General features: G+C 48.3%; 1 protein-coding gene across 5 annotated transcripts in view; it reads right to left on the reverse strand.

Annotated features, from left to right (window-relative positions):
- The window catches only part of Tet3 (tet methylcytosine dioxygenase 3), a 102609-nt gene that overhangs the window by 58633 nt on the left and 20480 nt on the right, over positions 1 to 23496 (reverse strand). The window contains exon 1 of one of the 5 annotated variants that reach the window (XM_041641268.1): positions 9887 to 9957. The exons of the other annotated variants lie outside the window; for them this stretch is intronic. The gene's annotated coding sequence lies outside the window, so the exon portion shown is untranslated. Of the gene's footprint in view, positions 1 to 9886; positions 9958 to 23496 lie in introns of those variants that run through there. 5 annotated transcript variants of the gene reach the window in all.

The following is a 23496-nucleotide window of genomic DNA, read 5'->3' on the forward strand; positions in this document are numbered from 1 at the left end:
GAGTTTCTCTTCGCCTTTAATGACCATAAATCTTAGATCAAATCCAGTCATACTTGAATTGGGTCTGGGTACAGAAAATAGGTCATTCTGAGCTGAACTGGTTTGAAATATGTGTGTAATAAAACAAATTAAATTGTTGTCATTGTGAACTTTTAAGGAGAATCCCCTGTTTACCATCTTATGTCTAACTGGATACACACACACACACTATGGGGAAGGACACGCAAAATAGAGAAATGGTTCTATAAAAGCTGTCAATATAAACAGACTACCCAAAGCCCCTAGTGCCCAAACCCCTCCTTCTCTTGAAGTTCCAATATCAGTGCCCTTCAGTGTCTCCACCCACATGGCCCGCCACCACTCTGGTCTGGTCTGTCACTTTCCTTTGCATAAAGCTCCCTTGCTCCTTCTGCAATCTGAGTATGCCTTTATTTCAATTTCTTTAAGAAGAGATCAAGAACCTGGACACACCTAGGCCAGACCCTGACCACCAGCAACAACACAGCTGTTCTCAAAGAAAACACAGATGCTGAAAACAGGAGGGATAAACTATTGATGTGGAGTAACCTGTCACCTGCCAGCGGACAAACAGGCTGGACCAGGTGCCAAAAGGTCAAGAGGCTAAGAGAGAAAATCAAACTGCGTAAATACAACCCTGCACTTACACCACGTCCATGCAAATTATACACGGGAGACCCAGAGTGTGCACTCAAACGAAAGACTAACAGCTAATGACCACACTCACCATAATGCGGTACAGCAGCTTCAGAGGGTCTCACCGCCCCCTGGCTTTCTCAGACTTTCCGATCATAATCCATAGAAAGAAATATGTAGGGCAATTTTCAGAACAGCTCTTACTAGCTCAGCTACTATACTATGCACCGTTTCCTCCTTTCCTGCCTTTCCCTTAAATCTAGGTTGAGTATGCTTTTACCGATGGGTACCGGAAGGCGGCAACACAGCCTAAACAGGGCACAGTCCCTTCCTGAACACAGGCTTCCTTTCCTCTGAAATCACAAACATAAAGAAGCTGCAGTAAGCTGCCATTTCTAACACGGATGCAAGGTGCTAACAGGCCTGGGAGCAGCCTTAAAGCACAGCACTGTGCACTCAGGTGCACTGGGGCTGGTAGGGAAAGGAGACGCCAGTTCTCTCCAGACAAGCATGCATGGCAGAGTCTAGAAAGGCTCCTCTCAGAGGAATCTTTGCCATTAGGCAGGAAAGACAGGTATTTAGGAAGAGGGAAGGAGGGAGAAGAATTCACAGGTGGAAGGATCAAGCAGGTATGCGATGAGGAGATCTGCCAGGCTCTGAGATCCCCAACCATACACCGGATCCTAAATGGAAGAAAACAGGTATATGAGGGCAGCGGCACAGACAACAGCACAGAGAAGACTAACATTCCTTCCCAGAGGGAAAATTCCCCGTAAGTCCCAAAGGCTGTGACCTAAAGGCTAAGCAGACACAACCGTCACTATCCAGATCTGTGACATCAGGCCTGAGCTAAGGCACTAGCAGAAGAATGGGCAAGAAACAAGTCACAGGGGTAAAGGAGTAACACTGAGACAAGAAACAAAATACTTCGACTGGGTGAAGTCTCCTTGACCGATCCTTGCTCACTCCAGATGAGCCTGTGCCATAGTTCAATCACCATGCGCATAGTCTCATTCTGCTGGGATGCAGAGTCAACTGTGCCATGAGCTGCTGAGGGATGAGGCTCTAGGCACCTCTGGAACCTGTGCCTCTCCACCTCCTGTAGAGATGGCTGACTGGCATCTGTCTTATCTTCCCCAAGCTTTGAAAGACCCGCTGAGGCTCCAAGCACAGTTAATGACCTCTCTACTTTCTGGGTACAAACCCCACTCAACTGTGCTGGGGCCCTCCTACTCCTGTTAGGTCTCTTCTTTGACTAGATGTCAACAAGTCTCAGGTCCCCTGTTAGGTCTTCCCCAGGTTAGGGTGTGCTCCCCTCATCTGATCCATGGGGAACCGGCAGGATAAACATCAATGGGGCGTAGAAATGACCTAAGTTATGTCTCCTGAGGACCTGCGTGCACCCGAAGTTTAGAGCTCACCTTTGCACCACTCCTGTCTCCCTTCAGGGCCACAGGGGCCTCTGCTGGAATGTCCTTCTGCATCTTGCCTGGCCAGGACTTCAGTAAACTCCCTTCTGGGGCCCCTAATCTCTACCATGGTCTTCCAAATAACTGCAGGGGTTCAACAGCAGCAGCCCCCCAACCTGAGGGATTCCAGAATCCCCGATGCTGGGAAAAGCTACATTGGGCAAGGCTGGGAAAGGGTGGGATTCTCTACTCTCCAGATAATTCAGTCAGTCAACACCACCAGCGAGGGCTGCAGACCCAATTCCAGCCTCAAGCTTTTCCTGACCTTCCGAGTGAGTACACACGGTCCCTGCGATACTCCACTGAACAGAAGCAGAGGGAGGTGCTTAGGCAGAGCTGTACCAGGAGAGCGAACTGCTGTTGCTTGTCCTTTCTCAGTCTTAGGAGGAGTTAGAAGAGGAACAAGCCACAGAGCTAGCCTGCTGCTTGTAGGCTACACACCACGTTAGCAGAAACTCATCCAGGATGTTTGGAGCCAGAATGAGCACAAACACCCATCTCTCCATGGTGGACTCTCTAGGGTGAATTCTCCCAGAATCTGAGGCAATAGAGGCTGCCTCCCCACCCGGATCCTCCCACCCTAACCCCAGCTCAGCAGCTCCACTCTGCCAGGCTAGCAGCTGTTGGAGGGTTTGAGATTGGAGCCCCACCCTCTCCATCAGCTGAGTTCCCAAATGAAAACTAGCCCTACTCTCATAGTGTAGGGAGCCTGTTTATGACATATCCTATCCAGAGATGATCAATTATTCATCTCTTCAGAGGGTCCTCCTCTCCTGAGGTTTGCTGACAAAGCTGATTTGTAATGGAGAGGCTTTTAGGGGGCTCTGGCAGAGGACGCATACAGCTGCCCACTTTGGCAGAAGAGTGTGCGTGCATACGTGCACACTCACTAGTGAGATCCAGGGGTGTGTCACCTTTGCAAACTAGAAACCCAAGAAGGCTATGTCTACTTTCTGACCCATCACACAATGACAGAGTCAATTCTTGTCGGGAGAGGTTAGATATGATTCTCATGGTTACTATGCATGTTATGAATGAAGCATCTTGAAGCATCTGAAAACCTCCTGGCTTTCCTATTACAAAAAGCACCAATACAGAGCTTTCAGCGATGCTCAGGAAAACGCTGAAGCTCTGCCTTGTCTGTGACAGACAACCTCTGCTATATTTGGCAGAGAACAGGACTATGGGAGCTCCTGCCCTCTGGTTGCAAAGAAGAAAGGAAGAGACTGAAGCTGAGAGCAAACCTGTAGAACTATCTCCTGGAGCACCCTCAGAGCACGCTGGGCATCACACTCAGCACCCCCACACTCAGCCCTGTCTCATAAGCTCAAGCTCTATAGGCACCAGACATAAGGACACTGAGCATAGAGACGGTATCATTTCCTGATCATACAGTGCTGCCATTTTTAATCACCAAGTACTCCGAGTCTCACTTCAATAAATATAAAAAAAAACAATAAGGCAATAGAAGAAATTAAAATGCTACAAACGCCAAGACAGCTTCCATATGCATTAACAGAAAAGAGCTACGAACAGCCGGGCGATGGTGGCGCGCGCCTTTAATCCCAGCACTCGGGAGGCAGAGGCAGGCGGATCTCTGTGAGTTCGAGACCAGCCTGATCTACAGAGCTAGTTTCAGGACAGGCTCCAAAGCCACAGAGAAACCCTGTCTCGGAAAAAAACAAACAAACAAACAAACAAAAAAAAAAACCAACTACGAGCAACCTGAGTGGTCCAGAAACACAGGAATGGTTTTAAAGTGTTCAGTTTATCTTCATGGAAAGTAAATGGGGAATTAACATGAAAAGTACTCACTACAGAAGCACACACACACACACACACACACACACACACACACAGTTGGAGAGATGGTTCAGAGGTTAAGAGCACTGGCTGCTCTTTAAGAGGACCCAGGCTCTAGTCCCAGCACCCACATGGCTGTTCACATCTGTAACTCCAGTTCCAGGGGATCTTAACCTTCTTTTGTTCTCAGGTACCAGGCATACACATGGTACACTCATATGCAGGGAAAACACTCATACACATAGATAAAAACTACAAGTTAAAGCTGGGTAGTGATGGCACACGCCTTTAATTCCAGCACTTGGGAGGCAGAGGCAAGGCCTCTTTGAGTTCGAGGCCAGCCTGCTCTACAGAGTGAGTCCAGGACAGGTTCCATAGTTACACAGAGAAACCCTGTCTTGAAAAGCCAAAAACCAAACAAAACAACAACCAAAAGTTTAAAAATGGTTAAATATGGATGCCAGGTGTGGTGGTTCAAGTCTGTAATCCCAGCACTCATAGGCTGAATCAGGAAGGTTTGAACTTTGAGGCTAGCCTGAGCTACATATATAGCAAGACTGACTCAAACAAAACATAACACAGTGAGATTCTTGTCACCACCACATACGAAGTGTATAGTTTTAAGCAATCTCTGTAGTTTTGTAAATTGAGGGGAGAATAATACCATCTATCCTCACAAAGTCATGATGAGGATTAAACACATGGTTAGTTTAGCACTAACCATGGGGTTCAGCGGCAGCTCCTCCTGACAGCACTAGCAAACAAGACAGAGGACGATCATTCTGGAAACATCTGTGGACTATGTTTAATGTCAAATACACGTCCTGTGGCCCTGTAGTTCCAGTTCCAGAGAAACCACGTACACGCACGCCAGAGGCAGCATGTTCACAATTCACACATGCACCAACCATCAGCAGCAATACGTGTGGACACCCTTACCAATCACGAACCAGAAGAGCCGGCAGCAGCAGTGGGAATAACCAAGCACAGGACTGGGGAAGGACCTCACAGACTATGATGAATTAGGAAAAGTGGGGAAGAATGAGCAGGTTCAGTGGATGAAGGCACCTGCCACCAGGCTGACAGCCTGAGAATCCACACGGCAGGAGCCGGCAGGAGAGATTTGAGCCGTGTAAGCTATTCTCTGACATCCACATGCAAGGAGTGCTGCCATTTTTAATCACCAAGGGGAGGGAGGGCGGGAAGAAGGGAGGGGGAGAGAGAGAAGAGAGAGAGTGCGCACACATTGCTCTCCTACACAAAGAAATGGCCTTATGCTGGGCACTGTGATGCACGCCTTTAATCCCAGTATTCTTGAGTCCACAGCCAGACTGCATGACATAGTAAGACAGAATATGACCTTGAACTTCTGGTCTTCTGTCTCCACCTTGCACAGGTGTCAACAATGAGCATGTGCCACAACACCCAGTTTTATGCTGGCGATTGAGCCCAAGGCTTCCTGGATGTGGGCAAGCACTCTACCAACTGAGCTACACACCCCCATCCTTAGGGTGTTCTCCTGATGGAGAAGTGAAGACTTTCGGGGGGGGGGCAGAAAACAACTCAAAAGACTGCCTGACTTATTAACTCCATCCCTTTAACAGTGCACAGCACAACAGATCTGACACTGCGGGCACACACACAGGAAAAGGGCTCGACTCCGCTGAGTGTGCATATTAAACTTTCTTTTTAAAATTACTCATCACTGCGTATGTATGACATGCATTCACGTGCATCAGAGTGAGCATGGAGAAAATGTTCTTGCTCAGCTTATCATACTTGACTTTCCTTTAGGAGGGCAAACACCATGTACAAGTCTATGAACATAAAGGGAAGCTCAGAGACAGGGCTTGTGGGCTCTTCTCGTGCAGTTTCTGTTGCTACAAACTGGTCTCGCATCCACGACTCCAGTAAGAAACCAGGAGTGTCTTGGGAGATGAAGAGTGCCTTGGAAGGAATCCGAAACCTTCACCCATGAGCCATGGCTACCATGGCTGCCAATTTCAAACCCCAACCTGCTGCAGTGCCTGGCAGAGCCCCCGGCTGTGGGGGCCTTACTAAGCCACAGCCTCCAGCCAGTATGGAGGAAACACAGCCAACCACATCAAAGGACTAGTAGAAGGCAAAGTCTCCAGCTCACTATGGCCAGGCAAGGCTGTCAGGGTGGCTCTCAGGCACAACTGGACTCCTCTGCATCCCTGCTGTGCAAAAACACACACACACACAGGCACACACACACACACACACACACACACACACACACACACACACACAGAGGCATACAGCCTGCACTCCTGGCCACTGGGCCCTCGGGCCAGCCCCACAGTGCATGTCCTTGGACTGGCGCACCCGCACCCACGGCTTAGTGAGGTCCCGCCTAGTTCTGCTCACAACCAGCCTCTCCACCACCTCCTACCCCCGAAAGCTTTCTTAAAAGGCTCAGGAAACCAGCAAGCAAACATTGCTACCACCACAGTCCCCTGACAGAGTCAGCCTAGGTGAATGGCTTCACGACTAACCCAGGGGATTCAGGAATGTCAGAGAAACTAGGGTTGAGGAAGAAAAGCAAGAAGCTAACACTTTTGACAGAAGGTACAAACTGCACACACAAAGCAAGCAATTCCGGCTTAAATGTAACCCTCCAGTGCATCTGGCTCCACATCAGTTTTGGCAGACAAGCCAAACGAGGCACAAACTAACCAAGCTCAAAATTGGCGAGTGGTATTAAAGTCGACTCCAACATCAACAGCAGCAATGTGGAAGCCACAGCCTCCTTGATGCCTACCCCTCCCTGCTATCCAATTATAATTCTTTGGGAGAACAAACTCCCCCAGTTGCAGACGAGTTACTAATATACTTCGTCTCTCTCAAATTCTCAAAGAGCTTGCTCCCCTGCGTATTCCTTTCTCAAGGACTCAAATGGAGCCATATTTTTCCAGAAAGGTAGAGGAGGGCTGAAGAGACAGATCCAGTTGGTCCAGTGCTTGCATAGCACCTCTGGTTCCTAGAATCCACATAAAAAAGCTGGGTGTGGGGTCCTGGGGAAGTAGAGATAGGCGGCTTAGCTCCCTGATCAGCCATCCTGACCTATACAGTCATCTCCAGGTTCAGAGAGATCCTGTGTCTCAATACAAAGTGGAATTGATACTTTAAGGATGTCCTCTGGCCGACACACAGACACACAGACACACACGAATCTTTTTTTTAATATTTATTTATTTATTATGTATACAATATTTTGTCTGTGTGTACGCCTGCAGGCCAGAAGAGGACACCAGACCCCATTACAAATGGTTGTGAGCCACCATGTGGTTGCCGGGAATTGAACTCAGGACCTTTAGAAGAGCAGGCAATGCTCTTAACCTCTGAGCCATCTCTCCAGCCCCACACACACGAATCTTGAAGCAACTACATAAAAGAGCTTTGCCCAGCACCTTCACCCAACATGACACCACAAGGTTCTTCCAGTCCACTGATCCCAGGCCCATGGACCTAGTTCCCAGGCCAGGGTGCCCTCTCACAACTGGGTCTTTACTTTTATTTCAGCTACTAAAAGACTGATGACTGGGTGTGTAAATAAATGAGTAACCGGAGCGAGAAGGACCCTTCCAATAATAATGCTGAGCCTAGGAACTTAGGTTTAAAGATCCGCATTCTAAAACGTCTTTTCTACAGATTAGTGAAAGCTGGTTCGCTATGAACAGCACACTGAGATAAATTATGAGACAATACAACAGAAGATTGGGTACTCACTGAAACCCTTAAATATCAAGGGAAAAGACGATGGAGCTAGCAGAACACCCTACGTTATGCGAGTTATGACATCGAACCATGCGTACAAAAAACTGAATGCCAGAGGTTAAAACATAGCTGCAGCAGCCCCCCACGAACAAAACTCCACCTACGAGTGCAACCAGCCCATTAAAACATCGCCTCCATCTAGCCATACAGAAGTATAAACCATTCATCTCTTCGATACAGTCAGCATTGCTGTGAGGCACTGGGGATACTGTGGCCACAGAGCACGGTCCTTGTCTCATGGACTGGCGTTGATAGCTACTTCAATGTCTTAACACCCACACTGCATCTATGTCACTAAAATGTGTAGGAGTGCATACGCCTACGTCCAATACATAAGGAAAGGGCCACTGACCCTGGACTTGTCTCTGAGTGAATCTGCTTTACGTGTGGCAACTGGGAGAATATCAAAGGCACATGCTAAACTCATTACAGAGCCAGGAAAACTCCGGTGCACAACTCTGGGGAATAAAGTGAGGACATAGAGAAAGAGAAGAGAAAAAACAGTTCAGTGAAGTTGTTGGGAGCTGTAGAGCGGGAGGCTTCCCTCACTGTCAGATGGAAAGAGCCGACACAGGGAGACTGAGAATGCCGGGTTTGGATTTGGTGCCTTTTTAAAAGTTTAGTTAGGAGTTTACAATAGATTAATACAGCATACATTTAATTTAAAAAATTGGGACCACTGAGTATATCCAGTGTTTTTTTAAACATTAAATTTCTCCTTAACATGCCATAAAGCTTTGCATATTTTCTAAACTATTTAAGAACCCTGCCTCTGGTACTTCCCCCCCTCTCCCTCAACCACCACAGCATGCGCAGAGCCTGTGGTTCAATCTCTAGACATGTCCTGGGGTGCCATGTCCTCAAGCACACACTGACCATCCAGGTGGGCTGTGGGGAAACTGTTTGAAACTGGCCGCAGACACTGTAGGAAGCAACCCTGATAACAGGTGGGGCTTCTCTCAGCTTAGTGGGCGGCTCACCTCATTTGGATGACAGCTCAGACACTGTGGCATTAGCAAGCCTGGGAGAAAATTGCCCTTCAAGACTGGAGCGGGGACAACAGAGCCAGGTCTGACACTAAGGAGGCCTGCAAGGCCCTGCTTGGGAAACAGGTTTGAGACCCCCACTGCGGAATGGGCAAACAGAATGTGGGCTGGCCATCCAACGAGATAGTCTCGATTGTGAACTGTTATACACAGGCAGACCTTGAAAACGCGCAGCATAAGAATGAGGGACACAAAAGGTCACACACTTTATGACTCCATCTATATAAAAATGTCTAGATTAGGCAAATCCACAAGAGAGCATCATTATTAGAGGACGGGGACTAAGAGGGCTAGGTGAGTCCAGGGAGCTGAGGGCTGTATCTGCAGGGTCTCTTTGGGGGTGAGGTACGATACCTATGAAAGAAAGCAATATGACGAGTACACTCTGAACATACTAAAACCTACTCACTAAACTGTGTAGTTTAAATGGTTCAGTTTCACGTTACATGAATTTTATCTCAATAAAAGTAAAATTTTAAAAAAAAGTCAGGCCTGTAGATGGCTCAGTGGGTAAAAAGCACCTGCCACTAAGCATGGCAATTCAACCCACAGGGTAGAAGAAGAGAACCAACTCCAGGGATTATCCTGACTCCCATATGCACACTCGTGTGCATGCGTGTGTGTGTGTGTGTGTGCAAACGCCTTTAGACAAAAACCTTTCTTTCCAATTCCATAAGAGGCTGTAAGGCAAAGCAGAAACGGAGCACCAGCTCAAGGAGCGGGGAGGACTTAGAGGAGCAGAACTTGGAGGAAGAGGACTTGGAGGGGGCATCTGCTGTAAGGGTGAGCTCACAATCACAAGTGCGGGAACAGCAACAGCAGAAAGCCGGGCTGGAGCGCCAGAAAAAAAAAAAAAAAAGTGGTTTCAACTCCAAAGCTTTTCCCGCCCCACCCCAGGGGCCCAGAGGAAGGCTCCTTTCAGACCAAAGATAAACCTCCTCACAGCTCACCACAGGGCTTTGAAGGGAGGAAGCCCTCTCAGCAGGGGTGTGGACAAGAAAGTGAGGGTGATCATTCGCTGAAAAAACGTACAAATTGCTTTCTTTCTTTTTTTAGCACCCACCACCCAGGTGAGAGCTGCAGCAGGAGAACCGAGGGTCGACAGCCACTGACCTTTTGTAATGCAAATGTCCCGCTGCAGGGGTCCTGCACCCGGAGGAAGTCGCGAAGGAAGGCGGAGCAGGTGAGCCCAAGGCAGCGCTCAGACAGATTTCTCAGGTGAGGGAGAACAGGTCCCTGACCAGAGGCCCCAAACCACGGGGCTGGGGAGGAGTGTGGCTCAAAGTCCAGCCCTAACTCGAGGGTGTTCCTCCTCTGGGAAGGACAACTGCACTGGCTTAGGGTGGAGATTTTGTCCCCAGCACCACTCTCGGGGGACACTAGAGTTTTAAAGTCCTCCCCTCCCAAGCTTCAGCCTTGATCCCAAGCCAACACCAAGTCAGCCAGGGAAGGGGTGCGGCGCAGGCTATGGCCTGGCACTGCAGACAGATGGGCATAAGGCAAGAACAGGGAAGGCAGTTCCTGGAGCTGGTCCTGCCCCACCCCTCTACCTGTGGACTTTAGCTGGTGACCCAGACTCTAGGCCCCAGTACAGGGAGCCAATCTCTACCTCTGCTCCGCTTACACGGCCCTGCTGCACGCCCCAGAGCAAGCCATTTACTGAACCGGGCCCCTATTCTTTCTCAGCATTATTATATACTTAAAAAACAAAACAACTCCTCCCACCAAGTGCCAACCAGGACCAACTCCACTGCCCTTCAATGATGAGACAAGATCAGGTGGTTCATACTTAAGCTAAGAAGAACTTTTAAAAGGAAAAACAGGCCGGGCGGTGGTGGCGCACGCCTTTAATCCCAGCACTCGGGAGGCAGAGGCAGGCGGATCTCTGTGAGTTCGAGACCAGCCTGGTCTACAAGAGCTAGTTCCAGGACAGGCTCCAAAACCACAGAGAAACCCTGTCTCGAAAAACCAAAAAAAAAAAAAAAAAAAAGGAAAAACAATCTAGATGAAAGGAAACTTAAAGAAAAAATATGAAAGTAAAAGCCAGTGGTGGTGGCGCTCGTTTTTAATCCTAGTTCTTGGGAGGCAAGGGCAGCTGGAACTCTGTGAGTCTGAGGCCAGCCTGGTCTACAGATCAAGTTCAGGACAGCCTGGACTACACAGTGAGACCCTCTCTCAAAAAAAAAAAAAATCTGAAAATAAAACCCAGGCCTGCTGATACAGGCTTCTACCTGTACCCAGCCACTTGGGAAGCCTAAGGCAAGAAAAAAGATCATAAATTCAAGTCTGGGGACAGCCTAAGCAACTCAGATTTAAAAAAAAAAAAACAGGACTGGGAACATGGTATGTGATGGGCCAAAATGTCTTAGACAGGAATGGCACCGACACCAGTGTGGGCTCTGCAGATTCACAGGCGGCTTCAGTCACACTCTTTATTATTTCTTAAGTGCATGAATGTTTTGTCTGTGTACCACATGCATGCAGGTGCCTGGGGACTGCAGAAGAAAGACTCAGATCACCTGCAGCTGTGAGCCGCGATGCAGGTGCAGCAAATCCAACCCAGGTTCACCACGAGAGCATTCAGTGCCTGTAACCACTGAGCCATCTCTCCAGATCCCACAGCTCTGGCGGCTGATGTGATTTCAGAAGACACCAGGGCTTCTGCTGCTTGTTTCCAATCACTCAAAAATTACGGAGAAACAGGCCAGGCATGTGAACCCGGTACTGCAGCACATGCTCAACACTATGAAGAAGCTGGTTCAATGCCAGCACGGAGGAGAGAGGAGAGGGGAGGAAATGTGATGAAAAGAGTTCTTTATAGTCTTCCTCTAACTTTTTGGAAACTGAAATTATGCTGAAATTGCACATTCTTAAAAGTAGGCAAGCTAACAGGGGATCCTAAAAGGCCTTCCAGTCTCTGAGATGAGGTTACATTTCCTGCAATATATAAAGAAAAAGGCCAGTGGTCAAAGTCACAGGCTGTCAGTGACAAAGGGTTCTTTAACAGACAGGCCCCTCCACCAGGTCTCATGTCTTCCTCGCGCCCAGGATTGGTATGTGAGCAACAGAGAAGGAAGGGGCCACCTGTGTCCCAGTTGAGCATTGTGTAGAAACAGGGAACGGTCCTCTGGCTGTAAGACTCCTTCCCTCCCTCCACGACAGGGCAGCAACCACTCCTCTTCTGGCACCTACAGGGTGTGCTGGATGCTTCATTCGCAGGCAGAGGCTCTGACCAGAACGTCCAGGCCCACATGGAGCAGCTCACAGCTAAGGATGCTGAGCAGAGTAGCCCAGGAGCACAACCCTCAAAGCCCTCTAACCCCAGAAACATCTGGAAAGCCTTATCAACAAGCTGCCTAAATAGCCCTAGGGTCAGAAGGGAGAAAATCAAAACTGCAATTGCAGAATCAGAAATAAACCAGTATCAATGAGAACAATATCTAGTACCAGGAAGAAAAAAAAAAGCCCTGATCTCAGAAGTACTTCTGCAAAATAAGGAGGAAAATTAGTTTCAATCCAAGGAGGTATGGGGGAAAGGGAACGGAAGTAGGAAAGATGGATCCCCAGAAATAAAGACTGCAGCAGCTGGACAGAAAACAGTGACTTGCATGAGCCTGAGTGACGGCTGCCCCAAAGTCCAGCCAAGCACACCTCCCACGAGACGGTCGTTTTAAAAAGGAGATGCTAACAGATGAACCACATGCCTAGAACCCTACCACTTAGCAAGGGGAGAAGCTGAACCAAGAGGATCACCAGGAGTTCCAGGCCTGCCTGGGCTACACAGTGAATCTGGGGCTACTCGGGGCCACACAGCAACAATCTGTTTCGATGGCGTTCAAAGAAATAGAATTTCTCCACATTTGTAGACAAGGAATCTAGGGGCTCAGACAGGCCTACCTATTAGCCAAGTCACCTAGCCAGACATGAGACTTAGTCCTACAGCCTGGTGTCCCCAGGAAACAGCTTAGAAGAGTGCTACAATATGCCCCTGAGGCAGCTCTGACCAGTAGTCAGATGTGGGCATTTCTGTCCTCCACCCACCCACCCCGTTACCTATGCAAAAGGTGGTCCAGAAGCCAGCTGCAGTACACGCAGAGCCCCGGGCCCAAGCCCAGGCCTGAACTAGATAGAAAATGAACCAAGAGCCCCAGATTACCTGGATAAACACTAAAATACCAGAAAGTCTGTGACACTGCTACTTGCCCAATCGCTCCTTAATTCCCACTAGTTTCCTAGAGTAGTGGCCATTTTCTGTCCTGTCACAACCCGGGGGGGGGGGGGAGCAGCTGATGGGGATTGACTGATCATACAGTCAGAGTAGGGGCTGGCAAGATGGTTCAGCATGTAACACCCGCTGACACGACACCAGGGGGATTAAGCTGGATCCCCGGGACCAACGTGGTGGAGGGGGAAAGGACTTCTACAAGTCCCTGACCTTCCTGATGTGCTCTGGCACATGTGCCCACACACAGACATTTAAAGTTTGTTTTTAAGAAGCTTGGCAGAATAAAGCCAAACTCTTACTTAAAGACATTTACAGCCAGGTGGTGGTGGTGCACATCTTTAATCCTGGCACTCCAGAGACAGACAGGTGGATCTTTGTGAGTTCAAAGCCAGCCTGGTCTACAGAGCAAGTTCCAGGACAGGCTCCAAAACCATACAGAGAAACCCTGTCTTGAAAAACAAAAACAAAAAAAGACGTTTCTATATTTTCCTGTGGTAAAGAGTTGATACCAACAATACATGAAGGTCTCTTATTTATAAAAATCATCACAAAATAAAAATAAGCAAAAAACCTATTCACAACACACACATATATATCCCAACTCAATGTAGGGGGAAAAAAAGCAAACTTTTTTTTATATCATTTTATCCCATTACAAAACAGTACATACAGCAAACATGTATGACTTTGGTAATGTAAAAAAATTTCAATAAAGACATTAAAATGAAAAATATTGTTCTAGAAAGACCAAAATATTAATGAGTTATAAATGGGGAAAAATCAGGATAAGAAGCCCAACCTCTTCCTGGACTTTTCTGCAATAAATTTACATTCTTTATAACAAACAACAGCAAAACCTTTGAACTATTTCCAGAGTTTGGCCGAATCTCAAGTGTGACAGCTTTCACACTTACCCTCCTACGTATGCACGTGTTTCACAAGTCAGCTCCCAGGCCACCTGTTTCTCAAACTCTCAGGGGCATAGGAGTCAGCTTCCTACCGACAGTGAGGGGACCCATTCAACTGGAACTGCCTTGAGAGCCCCCCTTCCATGACCCAATGAAGATGAGCACAGATGAGGGGAAGGTTCCAGATGGCTGAGGAGCTAAGGAAACATGGCTCTCACAGGCTGGCAGAGGACAGTAGGGTAAGAAGTGCACAGACAGGTAAGGGTAGAAGCAAGCTTCATCCTATGGTAAGACCCATCCACAGCGGCCCAGCACCACAGCGCCTCTGTCGGAACGCGTTTTGCCCAGGAGCAAGCATTTGGATCAACTCCACAGGTTCACTGAGGTTCATCTGTCAGTTTCTGCCCTGCTCCCTGAGGGATCGGCACCTCCAGGGCTGGCAGGAATACAGCAATGGCTGCCAGGAGAAGACCCTCGGGGGCCGCCTGGCACAGCATCTCGCCCACTCAGGTGGGCATGGAGATGGAGCAAGGTGCTCACAGACAGAATAGGGTGATGGCTCCTTCCCCAAACCCCAGCATTCCTGGTGTACTCTTGCTTTCAGCTGTTCCCAAAAATTTAAAACAGAGGAGCAAAAGAGCTGGAGAAACCTAAGTCTGCTGCCCTGCCAGAGAGATCAGTGGACAAGAAGAAAGGGCCTCCCAGACCATGGTTAAAGTGCTATCCCAGACACAGGAAGTACAACCCGAGCAGAGGAATAGAGGACCTGTTCACGTCTCTACCTCCAACTCCACCTTCTGCACATCAGGACAGACATCCTGACCCCTGCTTCACAGCAATGGAAGCTCCCATCTATCTGAGACTGCGGGCTCTACGTAGGCCCCTAGAGAGTCCTTTGTTCATGAGCCACAGCAACCTAGCATCGCCAGGCAAGGGCAGTATCTCCATCATCACCTTGGCTCTCGGGACAGCAGAAACCAGGACCTGAGGACTGAGTCTCATCAACTAGCAAGGCAAAGGACAGAGAAGCACTCCGGTACAGTCACATGAAGAAACTGTGTCTTTCCAGACTGGCGAGATTACTCAGTTGGGAAAGAGTACTTGCTGCCAAGCCTGATGATCTAAGTTCAATCCCCAGGATCCCATGTCATAGAACAAGAGAACCGACCTGTCCAGTTATCCCCTGACCTCCACAAACCAGGCCACATGAGCACATACAAATGAAAAAGAGGAAAAAAACAAACAAAGGTTTCCCATTTCCTGATTCCCAATAGAAGCTTAAAATATAATGACCATGGGAAAGACTAGCACACTAACAGGCAGAAATTTGGTCTCAGAACCATGGGGCGGGGGCAGGCTCTGGAACAGACCAGCAGGAAGTAAGATACCGCCCTGACCAAGGTTCCTGCACACAGAGCTGGGAGCACACCTGGCCAGCAGCCTCCCAAGCTTGGCTTCCTACCCCAGAAAATCGTCTCCTCTGCAGCCAGAGGAGGACCAGTTAGTTCTGCGCTACCTATAGGCATCTGGGAACAGACAGCACAGGTCTCCCCAAGATTAGCCTTGATCGGGGAGTGACAAGAGGGTTACTGGTCATTATGGGTAATTATGAGGCGTAGACTCCTCCCTGAAGTCTCCTGTGGGAAAATTACCCAGGACAAGGAGGGAAGGATGCCCCATCTGTTACCCAGATCCCAGCCTCCAGGCTTGGAGCCAGAGCTGCTTCAGGCTCCACTCCTGGCCGTGGCCCAGGCAACAGACTTTGAAGATGTGAAGTTCACTGTCTCTCTCACCAATTTGATCCCACAAGCATTTATTAAAAGCATTTACTGCATGCTAGGCTTTGTGCCAGGTGCTGGGGATGTGAAATTGATGGGCACCCTACCACAAGGAACCTAGACCCAAGTACTACAGTACTGCCGCAGAGGGACAGAGAGACAGGAAGGCACTACAGACAGCTGATAAAAAACAGGCATCTCCAATGTGCCTTCAGCAGTGAGCTAAAGGCCTAAGAGCTGGGACTGAGGAGATGGCTCAGCAGGGAAGTGTTCGCTCTGCAAGCATGAAGGCCTGCGATGAACTCCCCAGTACCCACACAAAAAAGCTAGGTGTGGCCATGCATGCCTCTAACCCCAGCGCTGTGTGGGGTACAGAAGACTGTTGGGGCCTGCTGACTGCCAGCCTCCCCTGTGTCAAGGGAATAAGAGAGCAATAGGACAGCTGATATTATCACCTGGCCTCTACAGGAGCGCACCCAGGTGAGTGGACCACACACACTCACACAAAGCAACCAAAGCCCCACAGCAGCTAAGGGTATAAGCCGTAGGGAGCCTGCCTGGGAGCGGCGAGGTCCCGGTCCAATCACTAGCACTACAGTGGGAAGCAGCGGGGTGGGGAAAGCACACTCACAGCTGCAATGGTGGCACAGAATGTGTGCACAGACCCAGGGAAATCTCAAAGCTCTGGCAGAAACCCAGGAGGCTCAGGTAGAAAGATGCATCCCTGGGCACAGGGGCACGCCTAAATCCCAGCACACAGGAGGCTGAGGCAGGTGGATCTCTGTGAGTTCAAGGCCATCCTGGTCTGCACAGAGAGTTCCAAGATGTTCAGAGAGAGCTACACGGACAGATCTTGACACACCCCCTCACCCTTGCTAATAAAAACATTTCAAAAATGGGGCTGGAGAGATGACCTGGTAGTTAAAAACACTTGATCTTGAAGTAGCATCCAGCACCCACATGGTGCCACACAACCATCCAGGACTCTAGTTCAAGGATTCAATGCCCTCCTCTGATCTTGGAGAACACCAGGTACATACATGGAGCATGTCCTTACATACAGGCAAAATACAAACACAAAACAAATCTAAACAAAAAAAAATGAAGAGAGTGAAAAAAATCATAGTATGGAAGAAATAAAATGCAGTTAACTGCATATACATTATGTGAATAATTTAAAAATATATCACTGACAGAAATTCCTGGCAAATGTTTTATACCAACAGGCACAGGACAAAGAAAAGAAAGCTAACATCCGTATCTCAAGATGCCAGGGAGACCTTGGGGAGCAAGGGCAGTGTGTACGACTCCAAGGAAAAATTACTAAACTGCATGGTTTCATGACATGTTTTCAAATCCTACAAGAATGGAATTATTTCAGCTATATTACTTAAAAGTGCACCAATGTATAAAAAAACTTCCCCATACACTGTATGAAGTTACTGTCTATTACCAATAATGAAACACAACAGCTACACGTTAATCTCACAATGTAAGCAAATCAGAGTGTTAACAGTCATTGCAGAGAGACAGACAGAGAGAGAGAGAGAGAGAGAGAGAGAGAAGACAAGAGAAGAAAACTATGTGATCTTCAAGCCATGCTCAATTGACAAAATTAACCACTTCTCACGGGAGAAATTAAAGTGGAATGAGAGCACTTCTTCACATGACAGAGAAAAAAATCACATAACCCCGAGACCTCAGTAATCTACGCCACCATGCTTAGTGGCAACACCCTAGCCATTCATAGTCACATAAGAAGAGAAACACTACCACTAAAGAGAAAGATGTTCTCAAGCACCTAGCAAACACACAACACAGGACACATTCCCAGCCCTGTCCACCATGAAAAATCAGCTCCTGTGTCAAGCTCGTGGCCCAATATATCCTGGCTACCTCGCCTGACCCAGACTCACCACTAGAACTAATGGGCAGAACTATGAACCGTTTACCCTTGTGCTCACCCCTGCATGGGCAGTGTGCTCATAAATGACCGGGGGTTGTCCCACACCACACTGGGACACGGGTCGGAGAACGAGGCCTGTACAGGTACTCCAGGTAAGGTTGTCAGCAAATTCCCTCCCCTGCCACCCTCTAGTTTTTCCAAAGAATAATTGTTATTGGTATAATTTTTAAGAAATAAAGGGCCAGGCCGGGCAATGGTGGTGCACGCCTTTAATCCCAGCACTCGGGAGGCAGAGGCAGGCGGATCTCTGTAAATTCAAGACCAGCCTGGTCTACAGAGCTAGTTCCAGGACAGGCTCCAAAAAGCCATAGAGAAACCCTGTCTCGAAAAAAACAAAAAGAAAAAAAAAAAAGAAATAAAGGGCCAGGAAAGGATATAGGCTTTATTTTTAAGTCAAGATTGGGGATCAGCAGCAGCATAAATACCCAGGTGGAAAGCGAACTAAAGTGGCCAAGACACCTACGTGTGCCGGGGTAAGCACACAGGTCTGTGAAGGTGTTTAAAGGTATTCCTGGCAGAGGCCAAGTTAAAACCCTCCAGGCCCGAAGCCAGCATATATTGCCACATTATGGCACACCCTGACTTTGCCCAAGTGCCACAGAAACTCTGAACACTTTGAACAGGGCAAGAGTCATTTCCAGAGCCAGATGTTGATTACATAAGGTGTGTTTGTGAGAATCTGCCACACTGTACACAACATGCTTCTCTTCCTACGTATGTACTAGACTTCAGCTAAGAGCTTGAACGTTAAAATGCCATGCCTGCCCGCAACACTGGCACTCTGGAGGCAGAGAAATAACCCATGGAGCCAGACCAGCAAGCGCTAGGTTCCAGGGAGGGGCTCTGACTCAATATGAAAAGTAGAGGCAGACGGAAGACGACAACCAGAGTAAGCCTCCGGCCTCCATACACATGCACACACATGCATGCGCACCTGCAAACATGAGAATACACATACAGACTGAAAAAAAAAGATTTTAAAAATTAAAGGCTGAGGTGAGAAAATTCCATTTCCATGACCTGCTCCAGAGCCTCCTTCTAAACATCACACTTTAATAATCGCTAAGTTCACAGATCAGTCTCATGGGACAGGACAGTCAATCCTGTACAAAGTGTCTGATGATCTGATCTTAATTTTCCCAGACTCCTATCATTTGGGTGCAACCCACAGGTATGGGAAACACGCAGGGCCAAACTGACTGAGGCAACTGCTCTCAAGCCCGACTGCATATTCTAACCATCAGGAGAGCCTCAAGAAGCGCCTGGGTCTGCTCCACTCCGCCAGCATCAGAGTATCCGGAGCCCAGACACTAACACCAACATCCCCTCTTTGAAGAGCTGCTCAGATCATTCTAAAATGCAGCAGAGGCCAAGAGCTGCTAAACTTGTTAAACCAGAGGGACTGGCTGTTGTAGACTCTCAAGACAAGCTGAAGCAAGGCCCTGCCTGTGTGGTGGAAGCTGGGGTGGGAGTGTCCAGAGACGGAGTGTCCTGGCACCCACCCAGCTCCTCCTCTGTATCCCACTTCCCCAGATCTCGGTTGGAGAGCTAGTGGGAAACAAAGGTATTATTCTGATGACTGTGTACGCGAGCGTGAGCATGCACGCAAGTGCACGTGTGTGTAGTCCTGGGCACGCAAATGTGGAACACACCAGGCTTCCTAAATGACTTTAGGGCCAGTGACGCTGGACACAGAACCCTGGGTTCTGGCTCCTAGCCAAGGAGTTCAGACTGGTTTCCTTGCCAGGACAGCCCCAAGACACACGCCACGGCAACCACACAACCCCAGAGCTAAGCCCTAACTACTACCCAGGGGCCAAATGATGCCTCTGGAAGCCCACAGCTAGAAAACAGGAAACCAGCGAAAAATAACAGAAGGAAAGGCCATAGGGCAGAGGTGAGCAGAGAGAGCTCCACCACGGGATAAGACTAGATTCAGAGATGTGGGATGAAGCCAGTAAGGAGGGAGAACCCACATGGTCACCTACGGAGACCTTCCAGCACTATTATCTGGGACCCCATGCCACGTTCTTCTGTCTATCTCAGTCTGGAATACCCATACCCATAAGAATGGAATACCCATACTTGTAAGTTATAGAATACCCATACCCATAAGTTATAGAATACCCATACATGTAAGTTATAGAATACCCATACCCGTAAGTTACAGAATACCCATACTTGTAAGTTACAGAATACCCATACCCATAAGTGTGACCCAACATATGGTTATCTTGGCCAGGCAGCCCACAGTACTCTTCCTAGATGATTCTGACCCAAGGAATCCTGGTCATGTCACAAAACGTGCTCAGACTAGGGAGAGAGCAATGCTTAAAGCATGAGCAGTGGGGACAAGGGTGGGCTGAGGCCCTAAAGAATGTCCTAGTGCGGAGAAGAGAAGAGTAGGCTAGAGAAAAGCGGAGAAAACCAGAGGGACAGCTCATGGGCATGTGACATGAAGAAAGAAACCATATCTACACTACACACTCTATCAGCCTGACTGATTAGAACATTTCAAAGGCGGTTGAGTTTGGAAATGTTGCAGGTCCATTGCTAAAGTATCTTGAGCCACCCTAGCCCCTAAATAGCCATTTACTGACCTCCTCTGTGACTGAACATCCTCGACTACTAGGAACATTCTTTAGGAATACACGATTACAACAGCTTCCATCAAGCCCCAAACCCAAGAATGTAATCAGCACCAAGACCTGCAGCAGAGATTCTCCACCTCACTGCAGCCTGTCTGCTGCTCCCACAGTACATTTGTAAAGCTTTCTGATTTATGGCTTTTCTCAGTTTGTAGAAAGAACTTTATGGAACAGTTACCACATTGGGCCACAGAATTTAAGGTTACCTAAACCTGTGCTCCTAGGCCATGATCATGTTTGGCTCCAGAACCAACTATGGCTTAGACCCTTTAAGATTATATATGTATATACATTATATATATTTATATTATATAAAACATAGATATTTTAATGTGGACAGGAACATCTCCAGCTCCAACAAAAATCCATTAACCTAGAAGCTGGGGGACAGGAAATCAATGACTCATATTTTGAAGACCTAGTCTCCCCTCTCTAGGACCAGGAGGTTCAGAGAGAACTCTCTACACCCTGGTCAAGCCAGCAGACCTGACTTGGTCTAAGGAATACTCCCAAAGTTTGCAGTCAGAGCAGATTCTCGGCCCACAGCCCTTCTCACGACCTCTGCCTGTGACAGGTGTGTCTGCCCTCCCTGCTTGTCCCCTTCTGCAGAGCAGTTAGCAGGGTCTGAGATGGAGCCTCCCTGAGGGACAGGAAGGTAGTCGACAGGCCAGGCATCGGTCCCTCTAGTAAACTGTTTAGCAGCGCTGGGAACAAAGCCTGCAGGTCAGGAAAAAAAATGTCCCTTTGGGATAAGCATTTGAGAGAGGGCAGGGTATGCTGCAGAGGTGGGAAAGTCAGTCGCCAGGGCAGAGCTGGGGAGCTCGCTGATAGAGACAAGCTGCAAACCCTCTCATGCCTTTGTTTCCAAGCAGAGCTCATGAGGTCAGGATTACTCATGAAGATGTGTGGGGGCGGGGCTCAGAAATCCAATTACTTAAGCACCAAGGGCATACGAGTTCCTGGCCAGACACAGCCAGGATTTGCTTAGACCCTAATCCTCCTACACTCGGCAGTTTGGTCCCTTAAGTAATATTTCTGCAGCAAGACAATCTGGGCCCTTTTTCTCTAGGCAGCTAAGATAAAAATTCACATTTTTACTTGAATGTTTAACAATGCAAACAAAAAGTTGAAGAGCCTCAGCTGGGGGAAGTAGGGCCAAGGCACTTCAGCTCAAGCTACTAAGATGACTGGGGCGTCCATCCTTACAGCAATCACAGGATTAGAGCAGCCCGAGAGGAAAGGGCTGTACCTCTAGGTTAGGAAGGCTCATCGTGTGAAGGCCTGAAGATGTCCGCGGTAGAATGCTTGCACACTAAGTCCCAAGTCAAATCCTCAGCATCACCACAGAGGATAGCTTAAGCTTTTTTTTAACATCATAAATGAAGTTGGACCTGATAAACAGGGTTGTACCCCTGGCTACTCAGAAGACTAAGAAAGAAAGATTCTAAGGTTCAAGGCCTGCTGGGCTCCAGAATAAATTAAAAGCCTGGGCGAAAAGAGGCCTGAGGATATTACAGTAGATGGTTTCCCTGCATGTATGAGGTCAAGTTTGGTCTCCAGGAATACGCACACATCCACACAAAGGGATGGGGGTGGGCACACCCTTCAGGGGCTCATGAGTTCAAACTGCACCAGCAGAGTCCTGGGCATGCAGGAAGGAGCCTTTCTACAGGATCTGAGGTACAAGTAAGTCTTCTGGCTGCTCTAAGAGACTCTGCAACAAACGTGGTGTGAGGAAGAGTGGGGAGGCCCTGTCCAGAAAGGGTGTGGACACGCAAGCAAGAGCCCTGTGCACCGCCAGGAGCAAGTTCAAACACTGCTGTCCAGTCTGACCCAGTCCCGCATCACACACACAGTAGCCGTCAGTTACAGGACATCCACGAGCAAGCGCATGGGAACCGCCCTGCGAACAGCTCACGGGATGCTCGGATGAACACCCCAGACAAACCGTACAAGTTGTTGGCTAACTCTACAAAGCAGAACCCAGTCTTAGAAATTAAAAAAAGGAAGAAAACCTAAAAAGACAATCTGGTCTGTTTCTAGATTTAGTTTGAGAACAACTAACTTTGGAAGGCAAACCCTCTGCTGTACAGAAGAAACGAAGGCCAGGGACTCTCCCAGTTAACGGCAAAGCCCAAGATCCAAGCAAGAAAGAAACTTGGCTACTTGTTGCTCTCGCTCTCAGCTAGTTAGGCAGCAAAGTCTATAAAGGCCCGAACTTTTTTTTTTTTAAAGATAGGGTCTGATATAGCCCACGCTAGCCTCAACCTAGCTACACAATTGAGGCTAGCATCTACTTCTCAATTGTGAGATTACAGGCACATATCACTATATGCAGGTAAGTGCTTACAAGGTGACCTTTTCTGTTCTTTTCTGGCAGTGCTGGAGAGCGAGAGTCTATGGCAAATGCTCTTCGACTAAGCCACATTATTCCCGTTCTAGAACCCAAACTTTTTCAGATAAAGTCTTACTATATAGCCCTGGCTTCCTGGAACTTACGATACAGACTAGGCTGGTCTCAACTCAAGCAATTCACCTGTCTGCGTCTCTCAAATGCTGGGATTAAAGGTGTGCACCACCACAGCCAGGAGACTAGAGCGCCTGATGAACTGGAAGTAGTTTCAAGTTCACATGGACAGCCTGGGCACAGTATTTTACCTAGCCTTCTCTGAGTCTCAAAGCCAAGTTTTCTTTCCTCCTTATCCATTTCAGAACACAGGACCCTAACACATCACCACAGATCCTGGAAGCACTAACCTTAACAACAAGGCTGCCATGTTGACTCTTCATTCCAAGCCCCCTGAGGTTCGATAAGCTAAAAAGAAAGCCTAATACATCCAAGCACACATGAGGTGAGAGGTTCTGTCTGTGGTGTGTGCCCCAAACACCGTGGAGCCCAAACATATTAACTGCATGGAAACATGGGCAATGCTGGTTTCCTCACCTATGACTGAAGTAATTAAGTCACATCTCTTACGTAAATTGACTTTGTAAGACTCGAATAGTAACTTTTATTTTCCTATTTTGTACTTAGTACTGGGACATGGGAATGCTCAGCCAATGGTGAGAGACAAAGAATGGGAGACAAAAGGAGGCAGGGAGGAGGACAGGGTCCTGGCTAGCACTGTAAGCTACGGGTTTTACTCATGCAAGCCATCCCTGCCCTGTTTGCCCAGTCTAGATCAGAAGCCACTGAGA

This window comes from Microtus oregoni, unplaced genomic scaffold, assembly GCF_018167655.1.
Source record: "Microtus oregoni isolate MIOR12 unplaced genomic scaffold, Mior012 000002F_ref0000024, whole genome shotgun sequence".
NCBI lineage: Eukaryota > Metazoa > Chordata > Mammalia > Rodentia > Cricetidae > Microtus > Microtus oregoni.